This window comes from Podarcis melisellensis (assembly GCF_964234715.1).
Source record: "Podarcis melisellensis genome assembly, chromosome: 5".
Lineage (NCBI taxonomy): Eukaryota > Metazoa > Chordata > Lepidosauria > Squamata > Lacertidae > Podarcis > Podarcis melisellensis.
The window spans coordinates 81,089,589-81,116,421 of NC_138537.1; the positions used below are offsets into that span (position 1 = coordinate 81,089,589).

Consider the following 26,833-nt stretch of genomic DNA (forward strand, 5'->3'; position numbering starts at 1 on the left):
TCAGTGGGACTCAGATCAATATCTGTCCCCAGAAGGGTAGCAAGAGGTGATTTTCCTTTGCTTGACGTGCGAAGCAAAAGGGGTCAGGCCAGGGGCAATAGTCTCCCGAGAGGAGGCGGCAGTGAAAATAAAAGAAGAGAAGTGCTCAATCAATGTTGGAGCATTTAAGGTGGCATATCAATTTGCACGGCGCAGGCGCCAAAGGAAGCTGGCAGCAGTGCCACCGTTTATCCAAATAGGTGCTGTTCGCGCACCGTGAACAGCAAGGACTCCTCTTGTGGCATATTAGATCCCTTCGCCCATTTAATTGTTTGGGCAGCTGTTTGCATTCTCTGACGAAAGGCATGCCTGACTCTAACTAAGCTTAAGCAACTGAAATAGCTTTTGTGTGCTTTTTCTGTTTGTACGCCTTCATTTTCTCTGTTGCAGGCCACCTGTAACATTAGACACAGTGAGACAGCTTAGCGGGGGACTGCTTTGGGACAGGGTGTGGTGGCAAGGTGGCAAGAGGACAGAACTGTCCCCTGTGCCCCTAAGCAAACCTGTCCCAGGTGTGCCACCCCATTGCTAGTGCTTCCATACCCTCCAATATTTCTCCGATGAAAACAGGGATGTCCTATTTAATAATAATAATAATAATAATAATAATAATAATAATAATAATACTCTGCCCATCTGACGGGGTTGCTCCAGCCACTCTGGGTGACATTATAAAACATAATACAACGTAAAACATAAAAACTTCCCTGTACACGGCTGCCTTCAGATGTTCTTCTAAAGTTTGTATAGTTACTTATCTCATTGGCTCAGAGGGGTCCCATAACTCCATATCCTCCAGCATACTCTCCAACAATTCTCTGATGAAAATAGGGACGTCCTAAGGAAAAGCAGCACATTCTGGGATCAAATCAGAAACTGGGATGGCTTCTGTAAAGCCGGGACTGTCCCTGGAAAATAGGGACATTTGGAGGGTCTGTTCTACTGCTGCCAGAAAGCTGTTGCCGTAACAAGTCTGAATACAAGATCCACCTTTGATAAGCTTCATCTACTTCTCTTCAAAAGCCGTGTCATCCGGAGTAAAAAGAAGAACCTTGGCAAATGCCACTTTCACACTATGACATCACTTTAAAGCCCTAGGACGCCTCTTTAAGCAGTGATGACTTCTCCCAAAGGATTCTGGGAGCTTTAGTAGGTGAAGGGTGCTGAGAGCTGTTAGGTGACCTCTGTTCCTTGCCCATAGCTACGGTTTCCAGAAGCCTCTGTGATTGATTGTTACATCACACTGGCAACTGTAGCTCTGGGAGGGGAACTAACAAGGCCAGAGAGAGTGAGAGTGAGTTGGAGGATCACATTTGCACCCCACTCCCGCCACAGCCCGAGGTTCTCCACTTCTGATATAACCATTGTGCTATATCCTCCTCAGTGAAATCCATATGGTACCCTGGCTGACATAGTTTCGGTACCAGGTACCAGAGACAAAAGGGAGAAACGTGCTAAGAGGAAAGAATGCTTGGCAAACCCTCACGGTGATCAACCCCCACCTGGAAACCAATCTCCCCACTGTGGAAGGACGCGTGGATCCAGAATTGGCCTCCGCAATCACTTACGGACTCACTGTTAAATCTGTGTTCATGGAAGACAATCTTACTCAGCTACGAGTGATTGCCAAAGAAAGAAGACCAGGTAAACATCTTCACCAAAACTTTTCAACTCAAGTGAGCCTGTTTTATTATTGGTGTGCTGCCCAAGCTTTCTATTATTTATGGAAAGGCCTTGTTTGCCATTTTTTATGTAATTTATGAAATATTAATATGATTTTCTCTCTCTCCCTTGCCAATGGTATAATGTATATGTATATGTTTTTAAAAGTAAGTCATTTAGAGACCTTATAGGTAATAAGGTATTAAGTTTAACTAATAAAAAATAAAATATAATAATAATAATAACAACAACAACAACAACAACAACAACAACAACAACAACAACACCAACAACAACAACGAACCCTGCTGGCTGGGGCTGATAGGGTCCAGAAACATCTGCAGGGCTACAGGTTCCTCAGCCGTATTCCAAAGGGATCGACGAAAGATTAGACTGTGAAATGAAAAAGGCCAAGAAAAGGGAATAAGCAGAAGGCAATGTTTCTGTGAAGACTTTTCCAGATGGTATTGTCAGTTTAATTTATTTCCTTGCTTGCAGTCTGACACTGTCCTTCGTTTTACCTAAGCATTGTGGCACATATGGTTTGATGATCACCCGCTGTTCAGAGATGCCCCACCGTACAGGCCCAACGGGGGAAACAAAGGACAGAATGTCGGAGCGTTTCTTTAGTTTCCAAAGCTTTGAAAACACACTCTTCAGGCGTAATGTTGAAAAATCCATTTCCCCCTCCAGACCATCTGCAGCGTACCTTGATGAATCCCAGGAGCCTTTTGATGGCGGTGACAGTGGTCAAGAGTTGTGTGTGTTTAGCAATCCCTTCTCCCACATGTGTTCAGGAACCCTGAAGGCATTTGTGAAATCAACCATCTGACTGTATTTGGACTCTGGAGTTTCTGCTCTTCTGTTTTTTGCAACTTCGAGCCACGTTCGTTCAAAGCAAGGTTAGTATGGTGGTTATTTTAGCATCATGGTTAGAAATTTGATGTGGAGCAGCAGGAAAAAAATGGAGAGTAGCAAGGAACACGGCAAAGAGCTTCCACCCTTTTCTCTCCCTCTTCCCTCTCACCACTACTTCCTGGCTCTGTATTTGGGAACAGCCACCGTAGTTGCATCTCTGCTTCATCAAGAAAGCATCTCATTCCAGCAGAGGGTCTGTAGGAGCTTGCTGTGAATGCAGGGTGAGGGGAGAGACTCCATCAGGCAAGGCCTCCTTCCACCTGCCTTGCCCCACCCTCCAGCCCTAGGAGTCTTCATAAGGAAGCTGTGCCTGGAGGAAGAACTTGAGGGGAGAGACCTCCTTCCACCTGCCTTGCTCTACCCTCTGCTTCTCAATGTGTATTGTATTGTTTTATGTACTGTGGCTTGCTGTTGTTTTATTGATTATAGTTTAGATATTATTGTAACTGTTGAGTGGATTTCTGTTTAACTTTTATATGTTGATTTTTTTTATACTATTCTAATGATTGTTGAACGCTACTTTTTTGATGGAGGTTGCCTATTTTAATGTTTTATTATCACATTTTTGTATTGCATTCGATTGTTATAAGATGTACATTTTTTGTTTCTTCAGCTTGTAAACCGCCTTGAGTATTGTAAGATAGAAAGGCGGTATACAAATTAAAAATGATGATGATGATGATGGTTGCTGCTCAAACAAGCTCTCTGCTCAGCCTGCCAAGGTCCTGGTTTGAGCGGATGGGTGATTGAGGTGCTGTGTCCAGGGAGACCTGCTCAAGCAGAGAGGCTACAAGAGTTCTCCTCCGAGTCAGCTTCATCAAACTGGGAAGCAAGCAGAGAGCAGTGGCGTAGTGTGGGGGGTGCAGGGGGGGCTGGCCGCACCGGGCGCAACATCTGGGGGTTAGGGTTAGGGGGCGCAAATCCATGGGTTAGGGGGCACAAATTACTTGCCTTGCCCCGGGTGCTGACAACCCACGCTACGCCACTGGCAGAGAGGAGTACAGAGACCAGATGGGCTGACTTCCAGTTTGCAGGATCTACTTTAGGTTGTTGTTTTACTAGATCTCTGAGGTCCACCAGCCTATTTTGTGAGGTGCAAAGCGTCTGGAGCGCCATGGGAGACATGAATGGGGGATTTCCTCCCAAGGCAAATGGCACCTTCAAAGGAACATTTTTCTTCAAGACAACAGCAGGGAGGAAATTGTTAATTGTCTTCTGATCCTGAGAATTAGCATCCCTCCATAATTGCACTTACTTCCCTGGTTGTGATATTTCAAAAGGTGCAAGGTATAGGAATATTATTGCAAACTATGATGTTTTGATGATATAGTGGTATATAAATATTTCTATAAATAAGTATATTTGTATGCTGCTTTTCAGGGCTAAACTCAGCAAGGCAACTCTCCTCATACAAAAATATCAGCCAGACTCCCCACCGCCACCCCTTATTTCTACTCCAAATGGTCTTCAATGTAGGTGATTTTATGAATTCAGGCAAGAGCGACACTGAGCATTGAGGAAACACTTCTCAAATCCACATATTATAGGAAATGATCTAGATTCTAACCAGTGTTATTTCAATTTTTGCTTAAGTATTTATAAGGCATCTATCACATGTGTTGTTTAGACGTTTGGAGTCAGCCTTATTTACAGACATTACATCTGCAATTTTGCTGAATGCAAGCATTCTGGCACGGTGCCTCATAGATATTCTGCATCTGGGATAATTTTCATGACCTTGCAAGAACACTTACTGGAAAAAGGCAGGTTTATATCCCACCACACAATTTTTTAAAATCCCAAGAAGGGAGGTGGAAGAAAGTGGAATAATAAAAATTAGACCACTAATAATTAGGTAAGCAACAGTCATCTTGTTTGTTTGCTTGCTTTTTGAAAGAAAAGGTTATACAGCTTAAGGTCTTTATTAGGTCCATAATGGGTTTGTCTAGCTTCTTGTTTTATAAATTGGGCACATCTATCCTATAAACTGGGCGCGTCTATCCTATAAATGGATGCGGGTGATGCTGTGGTCTAAACCACTGAGCCTAGGGCTTGCCGATCAGAAGGTCGGTGGTTCGAATCCCCACGATGGGGTTGTTTGGTCCCTGCTCCTGCCAACCTAGCAGTTCTAAAGCATGCTGTGCAAGTAGATAAATAGGTACCACTCCGGCAGGAAGGTAAACGGTGTTTCCGTGCGCTGCTCTGGTTCGCCAGAACTGGCTTAGTCATGCTGGCCACATGACCTGTACACCGGCTCCCTCAGCCAGTAAAGCGAGATGAGCACTGCAACTCCAGAGTCATCCACGACTGGACCCAATGGTCAGGGGTCCCTTTACCTTTGCCCTCTAAATAGACTGGTCACTTATGCTGGTTCCTCCCACCATTCCTCTGCATCCAACCAGTCCTTGACTTTACCTGGGCAATAAGGGTCTTTGGGTGGTAGATGACTGGGTCTGATCCCTCCTTTCTACCATCCAGATAATACCATGTGTGATTAGGAGGGCTTGTTTGAGTTGGTATCTTTAACAGGGCACATGGTTGCCCAGTTCATGCCTTTCTTCTCCTTTATACAAAGGGGAAGGGTAGTACAAATTGGGGAAACATGTGATTGGGCACCTCCATGATGGGGATTGGGAACCTGTGGTCCCTCTGCTGCCGATGGACTCCAACTCCCATCAACCCCTACCCAGCATGACCAAAGGTCCCAATGGTGATGGTCCAGCAATATCTGCAGAGCCACACCCCCAGTGTAGAGGAAGTGGGCATGCCTCTCCGCTGGCAGAACAGGGAGAAGTACTTTGGGCCAGGCCTACCTTGACTACGGGACGCGGGTGGCACTGTGGGTTAAACCACAGAGCCCAGGACTTGCCAATCAGAAGGTCGGCAGTTCAAATCCCTGCAACGGGGTGAGCTCCCGTTGCTTGGTCCCTGCTCCTGCCAACCTAGCAATTCGAAAGCAACTCAAAATGCAAGTAGATAAATAGGCACTGCTCCAGCAGGAAGGTAAATGGCATTTCCGTGCGCTGCTCTGGTTTGCCAGAAGCGGCTTAGTCATGCTGGCCACATGACCAGGAAGCTGTACGCCGGCTTCCTCGGCCAATAAAGCGAGATGAGCGCCGCAACCCTAGAGTCAGTCACAACTGGACCTAATGGTCAGGGGTCCCTTTACCTTTACCTTGACTACAGATCCTGAAGCTGAGGCTCCAATACTTTGGTCACCTCATGAGAAGAGAAGACTCCCTGGAAAAGACCCTGGTGTTGGGAAAGATTGAAGACACAAGGAAAAGCGGATGACAGAGGACGAGATGGTTGGACAGTGTTTTCGAAGCTACCAGCATATGTTTGACCAAACTGCGAGAGGCAGTGGAAGACAGGAGTGCCTGGCGTGCTCTGGTCCATGGGGTCACGAAGAGTCGGACATGACTAAATGACTAAACAACAACAACCACGACTACTCAGCTGGAATTTGTATCTATAAAGTTAGAAGCTATTCTGGGATGAGAAATGTGATATTAAGTCTGGCTAGAAGAAGACAGATTTCATGCTTATACCTCTCCCCGTATATAAAAACACTGGAAATTCCACCTAGTTTGCTGATATACTTTTATGATTCAGGTGCAGAGTTACTTTTGCTGACTTACGGTGATGCCGAGACCACAACAGTCATATTATTTATAATGTCATTCTAAAATTCATTGATACAAAAGTTGGTGGACACCCTTAGTGATCACAGTCTTTGTTGAATCAGCTCTATTCCCATGCTGTAATCCAATTATTTCCCATACAATAAGAGAGGATAAGGATGGAGCAAACACTTCCATTCCTTGGATTGGGGCAGCCAATATGGTGTCCTCCAGATGTTTCTGACTCCCAGCCAGCATGGCCAATAGGCAAGGAAGATGGAAGTGCTAATTGAAAAACCTAGTTTTTGAAGAAAAGCAGAATCCTAACGTGATTTAGTTGTATAACTGCACCATATTTGTTACAGTTATTAATCCCTTCCCAGTCAGCTTTGCCCAGTTTCTGTTTTTGTCTGCTGCCTTGTCCACATCCTTTCCTGAGGAACCTGCCTTGCTCCCCCTCTTCTCTTCAGCCAATCAGCTGTAACTATGTTAATGGGATATCCACTGTGGTTGCTAGGAAAGCAGCAGCTGACAAAAACAGTGATTTGTGACATCAGCATTGTGACATCAGGCCAAAGATCTACCAAGTCCAGCATTCTGTTCTCACAGTGTCCATCTAGATGCCTCTGGGAAGCCCGCAAACAACAGCAACTTGATTCCCAGCAACTGGTGTTCAGAGACATATTGCCTTCAACAATTCAGGCAGAACATAGCCATCAGAACCAGTAGCCACTGGTAGCCTTGTCATTCTAAACTTTCCCTTTTAATGGTATTCAGGTTAGTGGCCATCAATATATCTTGTGGCAGCAAATTCCATAGTTTGTCTGTGTGCTGTGTGACAAAGTACTTTGTTTGTTCTGACCTGACTCTTCCCTTTTTTTTTAATTGATACAGCAATAAAAAGAAAAGAAAAATAAACACAGATACAGAAACACCCACAGGAATAACAATAAACACAAAATTTTTATTAACTAACAATAAAACATAAGTTGGTCTTAACACTATAGACCCGACCTCCCATCTATTCCTTATTTCAATTTCATATTACTTCTTGCCAATACACACTTTTATCATAATTTAACTTTTTCTTAATATATCTTAACTCTTATGTCTAACTTGCAACTGTTACTGAAGTTCCTCGAATGCTGCAACAGAGTTTAAACTACTATATTTATATTTCAAATATTCTTTGAAAACCTCCCATTTTGAGACAAATTCCTATTTTGATTTATTCTTTATTTTTTCTGATAGACCATCTAATTCGGCATATTCTGTCAGCTTTTGGATCCATTCATGTACAGAGGGAATTTCAATACTCTTCCATTTTGCCACGATAAGAACTCTTGCTGCCGCCGTGGCGTATAAAAAGATACCCTTCATTTTTTGCGGAATATCCATTCTCCTGATTCTTCCAACATTCAGCTTATATGAAAGAGGGAGAAGAAACCCACATTATCAAATCAGACCTTCTTGCTCCTTGCCTTGGGCGAATTGTGGGTCATGAGAAGCTCTTAACATCCTTTTCTCTTGATCCATCCCACATATATTTGCTGGCTGGTGCTCGGGAAACTATAGAGATAAGGAATCAAGCAAACAAAGATGGTAGCAATGGGTGCATGGTTCCAGACTGCATTCCTATTTAGGAATGCCTATGCTGAAGAATATAGCATTTGTCATGCCCTGAGCTTGATTCTGAATGAAGTAAGAACAGGGAAAGAGAGATCCTTCCCTCTCTCCAAAAAGCACTAGGAACTGCCAAGGAAAAATGGGTTTTTATTTGTTATATGGTGTGATGATAACTTTCCAGCCTGATCAATAAAGGCATTAACAGAGCCATGGTACATTTGGCAAAAGCCTCTGCTGCTCAGATTCAGAGAGATATATGCCTGTATGAAGTTCCATCTGACATCACACTGCTACTCTGAATGAATGTGAAGGGCCCATCTGTGTAGGCTGGAGCCTTAATTCAACACAACAAGTGACATTCAGCGTCTAGACTGAAAAGGAAGGACAAGGGTTATGCTGATGTCATACTCTGACATGGAAAATCTAGAGGAAAATGCCTAACGGTTTCATTCCATTAGACCTGCTCCCCTCCTCTCCTGTCTCCCTGGTAGTGGGACTATTAAAGAAAATCAAGCTGCAAATTAGCATAAGATTAAAACACTTATGTGCAAGAATCCTTTCCCTAAGCCCATGTATTCAGGGCTAGCAAAATGCAACCCATTATGATGGGGTTTGTGTGTGTGTGTGTGTGTGTCTAGGGAGATTTTGTGCATTTGGAGGTTCCATGGTTTGTGCAATTTGTGCTCAGAAGCCCACTGCATGCGATTTCTAGGAATTAGGCTCCAGTGTTTGTGGTGCAATGCAGATTTTATCCTCATTGCTGTCATTACCCTGATTGGAAATTGAACCATTGGGCTTCATCTGCCCTGGTCATGTTAGCCGTTTGGAATGAACCTTATGCTTAGATACATAGTTCTCCATTTTACCTACCTGTTGGTCACACTGCAGTGTGACGGAGCATGCTGGAACGTTGGAACGGGCTTCTTGTATATGTTTGCTGTCACAGCAGCCCAGCTGAGAGATGGAAAGGGCTCTGCGTTATGTTCCTGAAAAACCACAGGGTTTGTGACAGGAGATCAGGAATAGGACCAAGTGACAATTATGGTGACATGCTAGATAATTTGGGTCAAGAGACAGACTTAAAACACAGGACTGCAATATCCAAGAGTAATTTGTGTGGCCGATAGGAAGAGGAAGGGGGCTGGCTAGGTTAGTCTGAGACTGAAGAAGGCCAGCCCACATACACGAATGCTCCTGCAGAAATAAAAATAAATTAATCCCCAAACACAGAAAACCAGCACGACAGGAAGAAGCCTGCCCTAGAATCTTTCTTTCTGAAATGCCTAGCTTCTTGATGTGGAGATGGAGCACCCCACATAAGAACAAAACAAGTTGGAAGAGCAAGAGACTCTTCATCTCAGGGTGGTGGATTTGAGTCCCATGTTGGGCAGAAGATTCCTGCATTGCAGGGGGTTGAACTAGGGGGTTGGGCCCCTTCCAACTCTACAGTTCTGTGATTTCATGCTGGAGCACATCAAAAGTCCTTCTAGTCCAGCATCCTTCTTCCCACAGTGGCCAGCCAGCTATTTCCACCAGGAATCCCACATGCTGTCTGCCCAGACTGCAGTCTGACGAAGAATAGGCCATACAGACCATAGGCGCCATGCATTTCTGAAATTTGGTGACTTTGCATAGGATGCTCTGATAGTGCCTGTTGTGGTTGCAAAGTCTGTGAGATTGGTTAACCCCAGTGATTTCTGTGCAACTTGACTGCCTTTACTGGAAAACTGGAAGACATGGCTTGCGTTTGCTTGTGTTTTTATTTTTTTTACCAACCAATTGTGTCGTCCTTAATAGCTACCAGTATATGTTTTGATTGTATGGTTTCCTTGGGGTGCCTTTGACTCCAATATCTGATTGGAGTGATTATTTAGTTGTGTTTTTTTTTTAAAAAAAATGTACCAACCAATATTGAAAAATACTGTCAAGAAGGGGGGAAAAGCAAAATACAAAATGCAGGTTAAAGCAGTAAAATGCATTAAGCAATGCTACCTGGAAAAGACGGTGGAGCGGGGGGAGTAAGGAGCTGCTTAAAAGAATAAGTTGTTGGTGCCATTCTAATTTCCAGGGAGAGTCCGTTCCATACAACGGATATCACCATACTAAAAGCTCTGCCTTGCAAATTCCCTAAACAGACTCCTGGGGCATGTGGTACCCACATTAGGGCTTCGCTTGATGATCTAAAGGTTCAAGTAGGATTGTATTATGACATATTTCCTCCTCTCTCTCTAACTTCTCTCTCTCTTTTACACTATCTTCTTATAAATGAAATTATTCTAAGAAAAGAAAAGAAAAGAAAAGGGTTGAGCAGGATAAAAAGGCAGCCTCCAGGCAAACAGATCCTAAGTTGTTTACAGCTTTGTATACCAACAACTCCCAAGGAAGGAAGGAAGGAAGGAAGGAAGGAAGGAAGGAAGGAAGGAAGGAAGGAAGGAATTTAATAAATAAACAGCAAAACATTAAACTTGGCCCGGTAGCTAATTGGTAGTTAGTGCAGATCCCTTAGCACAGGCTTCAACCCTGGCCCTCCAGATGTTTTGATACTACAATTCCCATCATCCCTGACCACTGGTTCTGCTAGCTAGGGATCATGGGAGTTGTAGGCCAAAAAACATCTGGAGGGCCGAGGCTGAGGAAGCCTGCCTTAGCAGCTATATTACATATTGATGGTAAATTGCCCCTAACAGCATCCAAGCTACACCAGCTGCAGTTCCCAGGGCAGCCTTAAGGGCAGCCCCACATGGAGCGTGTCGCAGTAATGTGGTCGAACAGTCAGTTTTTCTATTGAAAAAAGGTTAAACTGATGGAAGTTGTCCTTGGTAGTACATCAGCCCTAGAAGGGTGGATAGGAATTTCTCTAGAAGTACAATATGCATTTTCTATACAAGTATGTTACAAAAAGGTGGAAGGCTGCATTGTGGGCTTTTTTGTTGTTGGGGGCGGATAAGAAATTTTAATAACTGGCGCTAACAGTGGCGCTCCTAACTAGGCCCAGTGGCTGCCAGCTCCCATCTCAAGGTTGACTCTGAAATGATGCTGTATAGATAGAGCATAATTCTAGGGGCATTGTGGGAGGAAATAGTGGCCCCTCATTGGCCGGTATGTGAGAGAACGTATGTCAAGTGCTTTGAATGCTCTAAAATGCAACTTTATTACCGCAGCAAATTTGGAATTCCCATAGCGTAACATGAGATTTAAAAATCACTTTAATAGATGGTGATGTTTCTACTCCAGCAACTCCTAGCAGAGACTGGTGAATAAGTGAGATTTTGGTAGCTCCCAAACTGCACTGGTTTCCCAAAGTCATTGGTTTTCAGTCATCCACTTGTGAGCTGCAAAGAAGGATCATGAATAGGATTTCATGTTGTCTTTTTTTTTGCACCCCCCCAACAGATGCCACAATTTCCTTGAGCGCCTTTGTAGACAGCAAAAATTAAAAATTAAATTGGGTTGTTGTTGTTTTTCATTTGGAATGGATTTAGCTGATTGCAATTTATAGCACAATAAGCAACCTCCCTGAAGCCTTATATGGCAAATGCACTATAACCTTTGTAGATTTACTACCTATGTGATAAATGTTACTGAGCTCATAATAAGGTGAAGGGAAAGCAAGGCCACGTTTACCTGATTTTTCTGCTTTAGAGGGAAATTGCTAGATGGCAGATTTCGTGGTCTAGCTGGCTTTATTGCTCATTTTCAGTTTTGCAGCTTTCTTTGTTTGTTCTCATGGGTCATAATGACTTCTGCAAGAAAAAGAAATTGCCTTTTCCTGGGCGCACTGAGCCAGGGTGTTAGGCAAATGTGAAAGGTGATGATGGAATTTGGATTGGCTTCCAAACCAAGCTCAGGTCACTGAGGTTTAAAAATATTCCTTTCGAAACCAGTTCATATGTAAAATCCTTATAGGCTAGTAAAAGTAAATTAGAGACAGAGCTAAACCTACTGCATTGGGGAGGGGGAGATTTTCTGCAGTGTTTGAAAAGTGCCTCCCCTTTACAAAAAATATTCATTTATTTCATTATATTTCCTTCATTTGTCTCCACTCACCATTGCCCTCACTTGTCCTCCACGACAGCTTTCTGTAGGCAAACTAACATTTTTATTTCACTCCTTTCAAACCATGGTACCTAATGTTGAATTTTGTGGGTGGGGGGAATCATACTTATGATTAATCTAGAAGTGGTGGCAAAGCACCCACTGAGAAAAAATGGTACAAAATCCAAAGAAAACCATGGCTTTAAAGAGGACTGAGGAAAGTTGAATATAGATGCAATCTAGGTGCTTTTTGGTTGAAACTTTCTATCCCTTCAACATGGCTGGTTTTAGTTTCTACATTAAAATCAAAACTAAGGAAGAATTAGTGCACCTCTAAATGAAATAACAGACAATGTTATTTTAGGGTTGATGTTTTACATTTCTAGCCTATTGGAAAACTTTGCTATATATGGAGCTCACCAAGACCAGTTCTTCTGTTTTCTGTTTTCTTTAGGGGGGGGGGGAAGAGAGAGGAAGAAACAAGCTCCATTTTCAGATGTAAAAGATTCTGGCCTCTTGCCAGCTGCTAGACATTCAAGAGGTATAGTGTAATTCATCCAGCAGTAACGTAAAGTTTTGTTAGCAGACTCTGTGCTGGCTGCATTACTAATGTTCCATTAAATTGGCCAGCTCCATATTAAAAGAAAGATCTATGTGCTCTGTACACCCTTGCAACAATAATGCTTGACAATAATTACAGTGACACCCAAGTGGAGGTGGTCTGGTTGGCACCAACAGCACAATATTTCTCTTTAACAGGCGCTTGATCAAACATGTTAGCAAACATTTTGCTGCAACGGGAAAGATTAAGATTATAGCAACAAGGTGGGGGGGAAACCCCAGAGATGTTAGGCTGTCTTTTTCTTATTACTCATGCTGAAGAGAATATTTTCAACATGAATGAAAAACCTACACGGGACAAACGCCCTGCATAATTAGAACTCCCAACCTGCACTCACCTGCACAAAAGGAACTGTGTGTCATGGTAGGAAAGCTGTTTTTGTTGTGGTCCTTTGGGAAACAGAAAACATGAGCTAGCCGTGCTTGTTAGTTATACAATATAGTGGTACCTCAGGTTAAGTACTTAATTCATTCTGGAGGTCTGTTCTAAACCTGAAACTGTTCTTAACCTAAAGCACCACTTTAGGTAATGGGGCCTGCCGCTGCCGCCACGCTGCCGGAGCACAATTTCTGTTCTCATACTGAAGCAAAATTCTTAACCTGAAGCACTATTTCTGGGTTAGCGGAGTCTGTAACCTGAAGCGTATGTAACCTGAAGCGTATGTAACCCGAGGTACCACTGTATATCACAGGAGAGACCTCTTTAGATGGGGGAAGCGATGGGTCATCCAATCAGCACATAGGAACATAGGAAACCAGGCCCACTGAGGGTCCGTATTTTCCAGGGACAGCCCCGGATTCACAGAAGCTGTCCCAATTTCTGATTTGACCCTGGAACTTTCTGCTTTTCCTTAGGATTTTCCCATATTTACATCAGAGAAATGTTGGAGGGGACGTATCTATTTTCATTGGAGAAACATTGGAGGGTATTGATAAGGCTGTCCCTATTTTCATCGGAGAAATGTGGGGGGGGGGGCTATGGAGCTCTGCGACTCCTGAGCTAAGGAGATAAGTAACTATACAACCTTTAGAAGACATGTGAAGGGAAGTTTTTAATGTCTAATGTTTTATTATGTTGGAAGCTGACCAAAAAAGCTCAACAACTTTGGTCTCTAAAAAAAAGCTGTGCCCCAGGCACCGGTGGTGTTGCTACACCGCTGCTTTCCTTAGACATTATGATAGTTTGGCATTCTGGGCTTCTAGATCACCCATGGGACCCATTGAACACATCTCCCAAGTCTTCCTCTTATTCCCTGCCCCCAACTTTCTCTCCTCCTCATGGTTCCTTCCATGGCATGGGGGCTAGCCTGGAAACCTCTGTTTGGCTGCTGCAGTATCAGACATGTCCCAAATTCTGTGCCTCTTTTTTCATTCCCTCAGAATTGTCGCATACAAAGTGTAGCCCCCCGATGGCACGCTAGTATATGGAATTGATCATTGCTGCTTTCCATGTAGGGTTGCCAATTGATGAGGGGAAAAATAGCTGGCCTGCTCCTGTGCTTTTCAGATCACGTTGAGGTCCAGAAATCAGCAGCTGAAGGCAGCACATCAGGGCATGACGATAGGCACCTTCACCTGCCAAGGCCTGCTAAGACCCGAAACAGAAGCTGGTAAAGAAGAATTGGCAACCTCACCTCAGTTTGAGAGCTGAATGCTTGAAGCCACCCTTGTCCAATGCTGTCCAAAATTGTGTCAGATTTTCCTGCTGCTTTCCCCTCCTTGACTTTGAGGAGGTGATGTGCATCCTTTTGTCTGCTCTGGACTTATTAACTCGCGCTCCAAGTTCACAGCCCAGGAGTGAATGTGGAGAAACCTAATTTAAATCAGTTGGCAATTTCTATTACAGAGGGAGGAATAGGAACTGTCGGCAGGCCACTTCCAGATGCTCTCTCTCCTCTGGAAATCAATCCCTCAATTGAAATGGGCTGTGTTGTTTGCTTAATGAAATCCTGTATTCCATAGTCAATAATGCAGACATGCTGCTTTTAGCATAAAAAAATAAAAAAATCCAAAACAGCTGAGTTATTAATGTTAGGAAAACAGTGGCAAGGCCAGACTCAGCAACTAATACTCTTCATGATGTTTATTGGCACTAAACATATATTATGTAGTCATTAAGCAGGATGGTTGTGTGCAGTCTCCGTAATATTTTTTCATGCTTTCATTGTGTTAGAATGGTAGGTTCTGTGTCGTGTAGAAACACAGACAAGCCCTTGATGTTAATGATCTCTTAAAACCACACAAGATAAAGCGCACTATAATATGCCGTTTTACTAATGACTTGATAATATATCTGCCCCCTCTCAACATTGCCTCCTCTGTTCATTCATAATCTTACTAAAATCCGCTTTCCCTCGCTTTATCTGATGAGCTGTCTCTATTTCCCTGTGTTTCAAGCCAAACCTTCCCACTAACTCAGCCATATTAATGAGCACAAAAATTATAAGCCGTATTTTTACTCACCCACATATCACTTTGTTAAGTTTTGTGTTTTTTTAGTCACCTTGATTGTCTGAAAGGAACAAATTTTACAGAAGCTTTCCTGCCTGGTCGTCTTGAGGCAACTCCTGTTCACCACAGGAGACTAGCCAAGGCTCTATATAGCTCTGCCAACCATCTCTAACTGGTGCAGTCATTTTTGGCAACACTATACTATTTATTGTTACAAGGGGTTGTAGCCAACCACAGTATTATGATAGCAGACACCACTTACGCCTACGCAGTGGGGCATCCAGTTTTGTAGGTCCCAATGTGGATTGCCCATTCCCCAAAAGGTTTCTTCAAAGGATCCAGGATGGGGGTGACAGCCCTGCAGAACAGTATAAGATATGATATGGAACACTCTTGTAGGTGCCCTGCCTTGCATGAGTGGAAGGCTTTCTGCTACTGCGAGACCAATAGTGCCAAAGTCAATCCAGTGGAACATCCCTATTTTTGTCAGAGAAACGTGGGTTAATGTGAAATGTCCTATACAGGTTTATCAAGACAACAGGTCCTGTTTGGCTTTGCTAGCTTCAGAGAGTTGCAAGCAAAGAACCAAGTACTTGCAGATCAAATTACATCGTGCAAGGGAGTGTGTTTAGAAAGGGCTCATTCAGGTGTCCTATATGCCAGGAAACAAAATTCCTGCAGATCTGTTGTCTAAGGTTGTTAACAGAGAACAACTTCAGGTATATGTACAGCAGTTGCAGTTGGGTTGAAATACTGCGCCATAGGTTCCATGGAAAGGGGGAGGATGTTGGAAAATTCCATTCCACCTTTAGTTGCAGACATGGAACTGTTGCATGTCACATGTCTGTTTACATATCAGCACAGCTTGCTGGGAACTTCCGTTGTGTATATAGCTTTTGCTTTCCCTTGTCTCTTGGAGAAGACAAAAAGAGAGATGACATGTTTCTTTGTCCTGATTTATGATTAATAAATCCGTAGTTGTAGTATGCTTCCACAAGCCCCATGCCTATTCTGTGTGTGCAGTTCGCTCTGCTGACATAGTGTGCCCTGGCTTTGAAGCCCGGGTCGCTGAATTACATCAGAGCAGAGGCTGATGGGTCTTCGCAGCGGGATGGCTGGAAGGAGACAGCTCAGCTGGGGGCTAGTCAGCTGGCCTTTCAACCCTCTGCATGCCGACAGTTCTGTGATCCCCAAGCCAAGGAGATGAATAACTATATAACCTATAGAAGACATGAAGGCAGCTTTTTTTAAAAAAAAATAAAAAATAATGTTTCACGTTTTATTATGTTTTTATATATGTTGGAAGCTGCCCAGAGTGTTTGGGGCAACCCAGTCAGATGGGCAGGGCATAAATAATATTATTATTGAATAGGATATCCCTGTATAGCAATACCTCAAGGACTGCCTCTTTCCATATGAACCTACCTGGACCATGAGATCATCTTCTGAGGCCCTTCTTCATGTGCCCCCTCCTCGAGAGGTCTGGAGGGTGGCAACATGAGAACAGGCCTTCTCTGCAGTGGCTCCTCGTCTGTGGAATGCTCTCCCCAGGGAAGTTCGCCTGGTGCCTTCATTATGCACCTTTAGGTGCCAGGTGAAAACATTCTTTTTTAAGAAGGCCTTTGGTTGATCTGTTTGACGTTCTATACCCTTTTAAAATGTGGCTCTTTTCAAGGTGTGTGTGTGTTATTAGGTTGTTGTTTTTATTCTGATTATATATGTTGTGATATTTTCTGTGAATCGCCCTGGGTATAGGGCGGTGTATAAACTCAATTAATAATAATTAATAATAATAATTTTCATTGGAGAAATGTTGGAGTGTGTGGGGATGCCTTTGAATAGCAGACATAAGAATTATAAGGCTGCAGTCCTATGGATACTAATGAAATAATCTTTGCAATGAGGGTCCAAGAAAACTGGTGGGAGAATGACTAGCTTGCACGCAAACCCCTTTTCCAAGTGAAAGGGGCTTATGGAGGGCGTTTTGTCTAGACTCTCCCCCAAATGCAGCTGGCTCTGCATTCACTGAAAGCTGCATGCTGTCCCGTGCAGGACGGCTGCAGTACTCTTCACTCTGAGTCTGGGTTGAACAGATGAGAATCACGGGCACCCTCTCATCCATGAATTGACCTGGGCTGACCCTTCTTAACTTATGAGAGCTGACAAGATCGCAGCCTGAGGTGATATGACCAGTGGCACTTCTTCTGCCTGCCTGTTCTCTTCCTTCCTTCCGCTTTACATTTATGTGAGTGTGTGTCTTAGTCTTCCCTAAATATTGTAACTCAAGCTGACAAAATCCAGGAACTTGCAGATCGAGTCTCTTGGTTTGTCCTGAGCTCACCCTGCTGTGCCGAAGCTCTTGGCTAATATCTGTGATATTGCCTTCAGTGGGGCAGTGGTAGATGAATTAAACACAAGTTTTTACTCCTTCCTCCTTTCTCTCTTCTCCCCCTCTCCCCCCTCTGTATTTATTAGTAGTGAATTGAGGTTAACAACCACAATTCAGCCCTAGAAGTGATAACAAGAATAGGTTACGGAGCATCTTCCTTTCTCGCAATCTGGGCAGAGGCACCAAAAGTGGGCATCTAAGATCTTGCAGCATGTCCCCAGATATTAAAATACAGTGGTACCTTGGGTTACATATGCTTCAGGTTACATACGCTTCAGGTTACATACTCCGCTAACCCAGAAATAGTACATTGGGTTAAGAACTTTGCTTCAGGATGAGAACAGAAATCGTGCAGTGGCAGCGCAGCGGCAGCGGGAGGCCCCATTAGCTAAAGTGGTGCTTCAGGTTAAGAACAGTTTCAAGTTAAGAACGGACCTCCAGAACGAATTAAGTACTTAACCTGAGGTACCACTGTAATGCTAAATGATGTGGCAGGCATTTCAGTATGGAACAGTCAGGTGAGTTTTTTAAATGGAATAGTGAAAAGCTGGTATCAGCTTACTCAGAATCTGATTGAGGGCAGCAGGCCTGGTATATCGGGTGCCAGGTTTCAGGGTATCAGCTTCCTCCCCCATGGTAGTAGATAAGCAGAACAAAGGAAAATAAGTTTTCTTACCAGCTAGAAACTTTAATAATCACAGCAAACACATCTCCCAGAATGGCAGTGCTCCCAATTAGAGACCCCACCCCCTTCTGTCCCTATTAATCTACATCACTTCTGTGTTTTAGAATCTGAGCTTGTACCCTCTGTGCTTTCTGTTCTGCCACTTTCTGAGCTCTCTGTGACTTTGGAGAAAGGAGGGGAATGCTGTCCAGAGACTATGAATCTGTTAACCCTCTCTCTTCCTGTTTTTTTTCCTCCTAGCTGTTCCCCATCCAGTATTTCGCAGCTTCTGCCTTCTGAACTATGTCCCTCTGCAAACCACTGTTCCAAATATATACTGTCCTCCTGCTCCTGGGAAGATTCAGGGGGAGGGGGAGGCTCCCACCATTCCTCTTCAGTGCAGTCCTCCTCAGAATGGTCCCTGACACAGGGGCACACTTGCTGTTTCTCATTGGCCCTGTGTCTGCAGCAGCCTAACACAGGAAAGCACATTCAGCAATGGAATACAATGGTACCTCATGTTAAGTTCTTAATTCGTTCTGGAGATCCGTACTTAACCTGAAGCTGTTCTTAACCTGAAGCACCACTTTAGCTAATGGGGCCTCCTGCTGCCGCTGCACTGCCAGAGCACGATTTCTGTTCTCATCCTGAAGCAAAGTTCTTAAGCTGAAGCACTATTTCTGGGTTAGCGGAGTCTGTAACCTGAAGCGTATGTAACCTGAAGCGTATGTAACCTGAGGTACCACTGTGCTGTTGGTGGGAAAGGAGTCAAAAACAACAACAACAACAACAACAACAACAACAACAACAACAACAACAACCAGATATAGGTGGCACTGGGCAGCAGCAGTTGCCTATGCTTTGGCCAATAGCTTTGAGCAATAACTGTCTCATCAGCGTGAACTTTGGATTTCGGTAGCTGTTCTTGAAGACAGGATATTGTCTGGAGGCAATAACAGGCTGGAGGTGGGGCCCAAAATGGGAAACTGGATCAGAACAAGATGTTAGATGTTCTGGGAAAGGGTGGGGAAGGAACAGTTGTGTAATTTGGGGTACTCATGGATCACATGTAACTTTGGTGGTCTATTTCCAGCTACAGCTGGTTTGGCAACTATGGTCCATCCTAGTCCCAGGTAACTTGACTGCTGTACTTCATGCTTTGGTAGCCTCCACAATGGATCATTGCACATATGTGGAACCTCAGATAGGGTTCTAGACACCTCTATCTGCCTTTCAGGACTCCTCCTAGGCTCCTAGGTTTCATCCCTTACTAGTCCTGTTCTGCACCCTCCTCAAATGTTTGTTTGTTTGTTTTTTTGGCCTGGCTGGAAATTTTTACCTTGAACTGACATGGGCTTCAAAAGCCCCACACATGAGACTCTCTTTTGGCTGTTCTCATAGTTTGGTATCACCTTTCAGAGTGAGTGATCTGGGTCCTAGTCCTCTATCTTCATCTCAGGTTATTATTGACCTCAGTTACACCCACAAGGTAGGCTTTGCTTTTATTGGGACTACAGTATTTCTATCATCCAGAGATGGGATCCAACTCTCATTCTCATCTGTTGTGTGCCTCATTGTACTACTCTTTTCAACTATACCAGGACCCACAGGATTGGTCTGCCTGTCGCTAAAGTCCACTGGTCTTCCCTTGTAAGTGCCTTTGGTGCTTTAAAAGCAACTAGGACCTTTTCAGTCCTAGCTCTTTGAAACGCCTTGCTCAGAGAAGACTGCCAAGTTACCTTTTTCCTAGCTTTTAGGAGGCTGGTTGAACACATTTATTTTGTAAAGCTTTCAGGATTAAATGCTGCTATTTTAACCCTGACATTTCTGCGCTCTCTAATATGGACATTTTTTAAAAAAAAATATTGGGGTTTTATTTTTATTGTTTTTTTTTAAGTACAGCGGTACCTCGGGTTAAGAACTTCATTCATCCTGGAGGTCCATTCTTATCCTGAAACTGTTCTTAACCTGAGGTACCACTTTAGCTAATGGGGCCCCCTGCTGCTTCTATGTGGCCGCCGCATGATTTCTGTTCTCATCCTGAAACAAAGTTCTTAATCCGAGGTACTATTTATGGGTTAGCAAAGTCTGTAACCTGAAGCGTCTGTAACCTGAATTAAATAAAGTCCATCACACCAAACTTTTCTAGTGGGAACATCTAGGTTTGCAAAAGCATTTAGTCCCAAAGCAGTAAAAAGGGTGGTGGGTGGGAAGTAGGTGAGATAATTTGCATATGAAAACCAATATTTCATCTTATGCATCTTCCTCTGATAATAGGAAATTATCTCCAAGGAGGTACAGCTCTGTAGAAATCTAATTGGACTTCTAACAACTTGCAGAAAGAAAACTCTTAATGCCACATTTTAACACATGCAAATGTTGGATATTGTTTAAAAACAACCACCTCCCAGCATACGAGCTCAATACGGTGTGCATCAAGGGAGTGTAGCGTAAATGGCCCCATTCTCCACGCAATTCATGCATGTAACTCCCATTGACATGAAAGGATGCTGTGAGCAACTCTGGCTGAGCTAACTATAGCGTTAACAAGAAGCTCACAATTAGAGACAATTACCTTGGGCTTTTTGCACCTGGTGCTTACAAGGTGCCTTTGTTGGCAGGATTCCTTGCAGGAGAGAATCTTTTTCCAGCCTGTGCTTCCCCAGAGTCTGAAAAATCTCGTTGAAAAGTCCTTTAGTCTAAGGCCTAGATCTTACTGAAGTGGTAAACTTGTGTCGGGGCCGTTCCACTTTGGACTGTAGGTCATGGGATGGAACTGTCACCTCCCTCCTAGCCACTACAAGGGGGGAGGGGAGATTCCAACACATAGAAAACCAGCATGTCAGAACGAAGGCTAGGCCAAGAGTCTTGTCCTTCACATATGTGCTTTGTTTTTTTTAAGTAACAGAGCACTCAGTAGTGTCAGTCCCTGCAAAAAAAAGTGGTACAGCTCTCACACAAGATGACTACCTTGGTTCCCCCTTACTGATTCCCAAATATGATCCTGGGAACTAAACTAATAGTGTGGGCTGGGACAATTGTCAAGGGTGCTGGGTAGATAATCCATTGAACTCAGATGTCTGTTGCTGGTGGGGGGAATATTATTGTTCTTCAGTAGTCACTCCCCTAGTTTAGTGGTTCTCAAAGTGCTCAGGAGAATGTTAGGGTTCTTTGAAAGCTTATTAGGGATTTCTCCACGAGCAGATCAGTAATGGGAAACAAGCTTCTCTGAAAGGCAAGCTTGCTTACCACTATCAGTCCCCTCCCCCATAATGTGCAGCTGCCAGAGAATGCTGGGTGTGTTCCGGGTTGCACTGAATTTAAGTGCAATAACAATGAATGCTTGATGCACGTGGCTGGTTCTGCAGGTAAATTACAGCTGCGCTCCAGAATTCTCAGCAACGTGCCTGTCCTGGTGAAGATGCTGATCACACAGGAAAGGTGATGGCCCAGGCAAGAGGGAGGTCAGTGGCTCCAGGGAGGCAAGGTGAGGATCAGCACCCTGGACAGGGACTAGGGTGTTGGTCACAGGACCAGAGTTAGTTATCCTGCCCCATGAGGCAGAACATACCAGTTATCTCAGCAGCGTCCTGGAGCAACTAGCAGATCTTTATAGCCCGGGGTAGGAATTCATAGACCAGAGGCCCCACCTCCTAAATATTGAATCTGGTCAGTGACTTCCTCTGCAGCTGTTGGCTTCTTCAAGGCCCTGGGGTTTCAAGCAGTGGGGATACATCCTTAAGGGCTCACTTGGTTCTCTGAGAAATCTGTGGACCATTCATCAGAGTTCAGCAGCAGAGGTGTATCCGTGGGGTTCAGGGGAAGAGATTCAGGCTCTGGTGCTCATGGCTCCTCGTGGGACAGATCATGGAATTGATGCATCTCCTCAGAGCTGCTTTCATGGAAGGATTCAGTCCCCAAGAATTAGTGGTCTGAGGTCAACACAGTGCCAAGTCTCTGTGGCAAATGTGGCATGGGCAGATCTCCCAGGAGCCAAACATTGTAAAGGTCACTACACCAGTTGGTAGAAAGGTCAAGAACTGCAGAAATGAAGACCTTTAGGTTCTGGATAAAAATTAAATTAAATTCCAGGAGTGCTGGAATCTGTGGGGAAGAGGAGGGAAAAACAGTGGGGTGGAAGAAGAACAAAACCAGGAAGATATTTTCTTTGGCCAATGGAAATGTTCCTAAAGAAACAGAAATGACACAGCTGTTCCTCCAACATTCAAAATCTTGCTTCGCCCAGCATTTCCCCAAAGTATTCCCCCCTCCACTCAGCCCTGTTGCGGCCACAGTGAAATTGATATCAACCTGCCCCTTATAGGTTGTTTGCAAAATCAACAAGAAGAATTTCACACTTGCTTAAAAACAAACATTCAGACTAATTGAATTCAGGAACAAGAACAATCTCTCCTGTCCTCTGTCTGTACATGATATATGCTCTCTCTTATCAGGAGTGCCTGACGTTAGAAGGGACTCACGACCTAACAACAGTGTTTGCTTTCTTTTGCTAGGAATTTCTCCATTCTCTTCACATTGCAATTTAATTTTCTTCACTGGTTGGATATCTGGAGCAGGGTTCAGTCCAATGAAGCGAGCTTCAGGCTCTGTTTATCTATCTACATACACATACCCCTTTGGATCGGCAAGGAATATTTGGGCATTTAAATTTAAACACACCATCTATGAGATATGAATGTTATAGCCAGTTCAAAGGAACAACTGCCATGCTCCTTCACTGCCTTGCATGGTAATGTGATATTCCAATTTTGCAAGTACAATGACCTTGGAGCATTTATACAAATGTGCAGTGAGGACACCTCATTCACAGTGTCCACAGAAACTGGATGACCTCTCAGATGAGGCTGCTGTTACAGCTGGCTTTGTTGACATACTGTCAAGGTCAACCCTAACATTAGGTAGATTGAGATAGCTGCCTCAGGCTGTGGAAGTTCAGAAGTGTCTCTGTCCCCCAAGCTGTTTCCTCTGAGTCCTGCACATGTTCCTGTCCTCCTGAACTGGTGCCCAAGCGTCAGTGATGCTTGTTCATGTGTTGTTCTACTCACATGACATACACTGGTGCCACAGATATTGCACTGTAGCCATGCAGAGTAGTGAGCAAGTTGCAGTGAGGTGTTGGAGCACAGCCATGTCTGCCACATGGCCTGCCCTGTACCCTATGAGCTAGTTTGCAGACCTCAGATGCAGTGGAGGAGATTGTCCCATTGCCAGCAATGAAATAAAATTCAGCTACCAGTCCAGCTTCTATATGGTCACAATAGAACTTGCTTCTGAATCATAGAATTGTAAGAGTTGGAATGAACCCTGTGGCCCATCTTGTCCAACCCCCTGCAGTGCAGGAATATGCAGCTGTCCCATACAGGGATGAAACCTGCAACCATGCTCTAACCAACGGAGCATTTTTCATGCTACAATATGTCCTTGAGCAGTTAAGGATTTACAGTGGTACCTTGTTTTGAGTCTGGGATCTGTTCCGGAGCCCCGGACGCTCAACGAAAAGGACGCTCGACAAAGCACTACTCTGTGAGCTCGGAGTGGTTTGCGCTTCTGCGCATGCGCGAGCGGCAAACCCAAAAGTAACCTTTCTGCTACTTCCGGGTTTGCTGTGGACATCCGCGGAAATGGACGTTGGACGGGGCAGACTTATACAGAGGTACCACTGTAGTGCCATTTGTACTAAACTGTGTGGATAACGTCAACTAAGACAGAGGGATTATACACTCAGGACATATTATTCCTGTGCTCTTCTGATTACCTCTTCATAACCACAAGCCTACTTCTAAGTGATGTCTATAGATAATTAACTAGTGAACACTGACCTGCAACTGGTGGCCTGCAACCTTAGTTCAGGTGGCTTGTCCTATCAGCATCGGGATCTTTCTGGGGGCAGAAAGGGCTAAGGTGAAGTAGAGTTCATAAGAGAGAGGAATAAAGATATAGATGGGGAAAAGAGGAAGAAAACATGAAACAGGAATCCCATATGCGAGTTTGGGGTAAAAGGTGGCCTAAAAGGCTGAAGATCCCTGTGCTTGAGCAATGCCAAATGACAACTATTGGGTCTTAAAATTAAATTACCGCGTGATGAATGCTATAGAATGTCGCTATATGATCCCTGAGTGAATGTAGCTATATGATCACATGGTCTGGTGGCAATCCACTCCATAGAAGCAAGTAACAATTATGAATGAACCCCAAGCCAAACTAGTCTTTTGTATATGATAAATCAATACTTCCCCTAAACCATTTGGCAAATTCTACTTCCACTAAATCAAAGTGAATGTTCGTAGTATGGCTCTTCTGAAAACCCTCTTTTCCCCCTTTTCTTTGTATCTACTGATAAGTTTTAGTTTTTAGTCTGCGGCCCATGCAATCTACAATGAATAATTTTTATTATACATTTAATTATTGGGTTGTTGTTTTTTACTGTTTTTTTAATCTCTTGTATTTTTCAATTTCCTTGTTCTCCAGTTAGATATTTTCCTTTAAGCAGTTTATAAGTTCTTTAAATAAACAATATTTTGGCTAGTGTAGCCCTAAGAAACTGCGCCACCTCTGGCTGAAATCTCACTTTGTTCACAACAAGTTTACCTTAGGGGAGTTCCTGTTGCTCAGTGTCTGTGACCCCGCTCTTTAATATGGGAAAAGCATCTTATAAGAATTACCGTATAAGATTAGCAACGTAATAGTTGCCAAGTGCTTTGGGCACTGTGTACATGCTAAAAACTATGATGATTTACCTTTTAAGTATAACTGAGTCAAGACTGTTCTCCTTCTCTTTAGTGTTCACATGTGTGTCCTATAAAAGGGATATGTAAAATTGTGCTGTCTAAGACTGCTGCTGCAGTTTCTTTATATATTTTCACTTTCTCAGAATGAAACAAAACTCCTTTGTGGACCGAGATGCTCTGTGTACAGAAATGAATGGAAGGTTTCCTGGAAAAAAGGAGAGGAAGAGTGGCGTCTTGGATGATTGACAAGATAATTTTTTTAATTAGTCCAGACCGTACCCTTAGTCAAAATGTGCAGTAGATGCACAACCTTCGTTTAAATTTAAAGCACAGATTAGAACTTTTGAATAGTCTATTGCGGTGGTCCCCAAACTGTGATCCACCAGCCTCATGGTGGTCTGCATTTGCATATGGACTTGTGGTTAAAGATGGGAGATGGCAGATCCATTGTATTAAATATTCATATACCGTATATTTCTGTATTTTCTTGCTTTTATTTCTCATATTGCGTTTTATTATATTATGCTGTGAATTCTAGAACTGCAGTATCATGTTCAGGGGGAAGATGCTACCGACTTCAAAATTTTGTCTATAATGCTTCAGTTAATTCTCAGGAAGGAAGTTCTCAGATTAGGGTTGATCCACGTTTTCAATCTTTACATAATTATTTCAGCCCAAGAAAATTGCACTTCTGCTAAGTGCTCCGCAAAGATGAAAGATGAAGACATAGTCTGCACATGAATGAGCCCACACACATCTTAGATATTCCTCTTGACTGTGCTTCGAAGCGATTCTGCTTCCTTATATGTGACTGCTTTTAAAAGATTTGCTTTCAACTGCGTCTATCTAATTTTTTTCTCAGCAACCTCTGTTTTCCTTGCAGGCACAGAGAAATGGCCAGCCATCATTTAATTGTTTATTTCCCTCTGAGCTATGTGGCACTTTAAACAGGTAATTAGGTAAGAGACAATAGAGCATGCTCATCTGTCTAATGTTTGAAAGCATATTTACATTCAGGCAGACCTGAATTAGCTCATTGAATGACAGCTGAAGGAGCTTAGAAGAAGCACAAAATCCCTCCCTCTTTCCTCTTGACAGACGCAGTTGCTTTCATACTGTGCTTTTGGGGGATCCCAGGATTCCTTGGAAGTTTCTCAGAGATTTCTCCGAAGTTTCTCAGAGATCTTCCTTTGCAATGAAGGACTGCAGGGGGTTGTTCTTGGGCAATGTAAGGGAGGTGGCTCAAAGGAACACTCTCATTTCTCACAGGTTGTTGAGAGTCTTGGCCAGTGCCATCCAGAAACTGAGCGTGTGCCTTAATATGTGTCCTGATCTGTGGTCCATATGACATTTCATCTAGCTGATGGCCTGTCAATCCACTCCCACCACCTCGAATAAGACTTCACAATAGCTCAGAACACATCCTCAAACCTTTGTAATGGGCTGGGGCTCCATAGTAAACCCTTCAGTGTGCAGTGGAGCAGTAAGATAGGAAGTCTGATAACCACAGCTCTACTCTACAAGACCATCATGGGATAGAAGACCTAGTAACAAAACATTTTCCCCAAGGCACACCCAAAATACAATTTGCCAGGTCAATACAGGACAACCAGCCAAATGTCTACCATAGTGGCCTTCATCTTTTTTTTTTTTAAAATGCATTATTTCAAATTATTATTTCAAAACAGGAACAGAGAACATATTTAACCCTCCTGGCTACTGACTGCCTTGTGAGTGACTGGGCAATGTCACCTGTCAATCAAGACCCACCTCGGCCAAGAATCTTAAAAGTGAACTTCTGCCACATAGCCGTTTGTCCTTCAACCTTTCTCAACAGACCATAAAGTTCAGGATATGTGAGGAACCTTTTAGTAAGCCGCTGCAATTGGACCTGATTCCCTCCCCTCCTCACATTTTAAAGTACCATTATACTTTTACCTTTTTCCTCCTGTCATAAAATTGGTGTTGGGGGGTCTTATGTGCATTTCTTCCAGACTCTCAGGGACTTTTCTTCTCATGTGGCTAGACCATTTTGGTTTCATACTGCTTGTGTGCC

At 43.6% G+C, this 26,833-nt stretch overlaps 1 long non-coding RNA gene across 1 annotated transcript; it reads left to right on the forward strand.

The window, feature by feature from the left end:
- The first annotated feature begins 1,320 nt into the window (after nucleotides 1-1,320).
- LOC309371273 lies at nucleotides 1,321-25,894 on the forward strand. Its single transcript, XR_014168998.1, has 3 exons — nucleotides 1,321-1,683; nucleotides 2,395-2,603; nucleotides 24,921-25,894. It is a non-coding gene; the product is annotated as an uncharacterized lncRNA (long non-coding RNA).
- The last annotated feature ends 939 nt before the right edge of the window (nucleotides 25,895-26,833 follow it).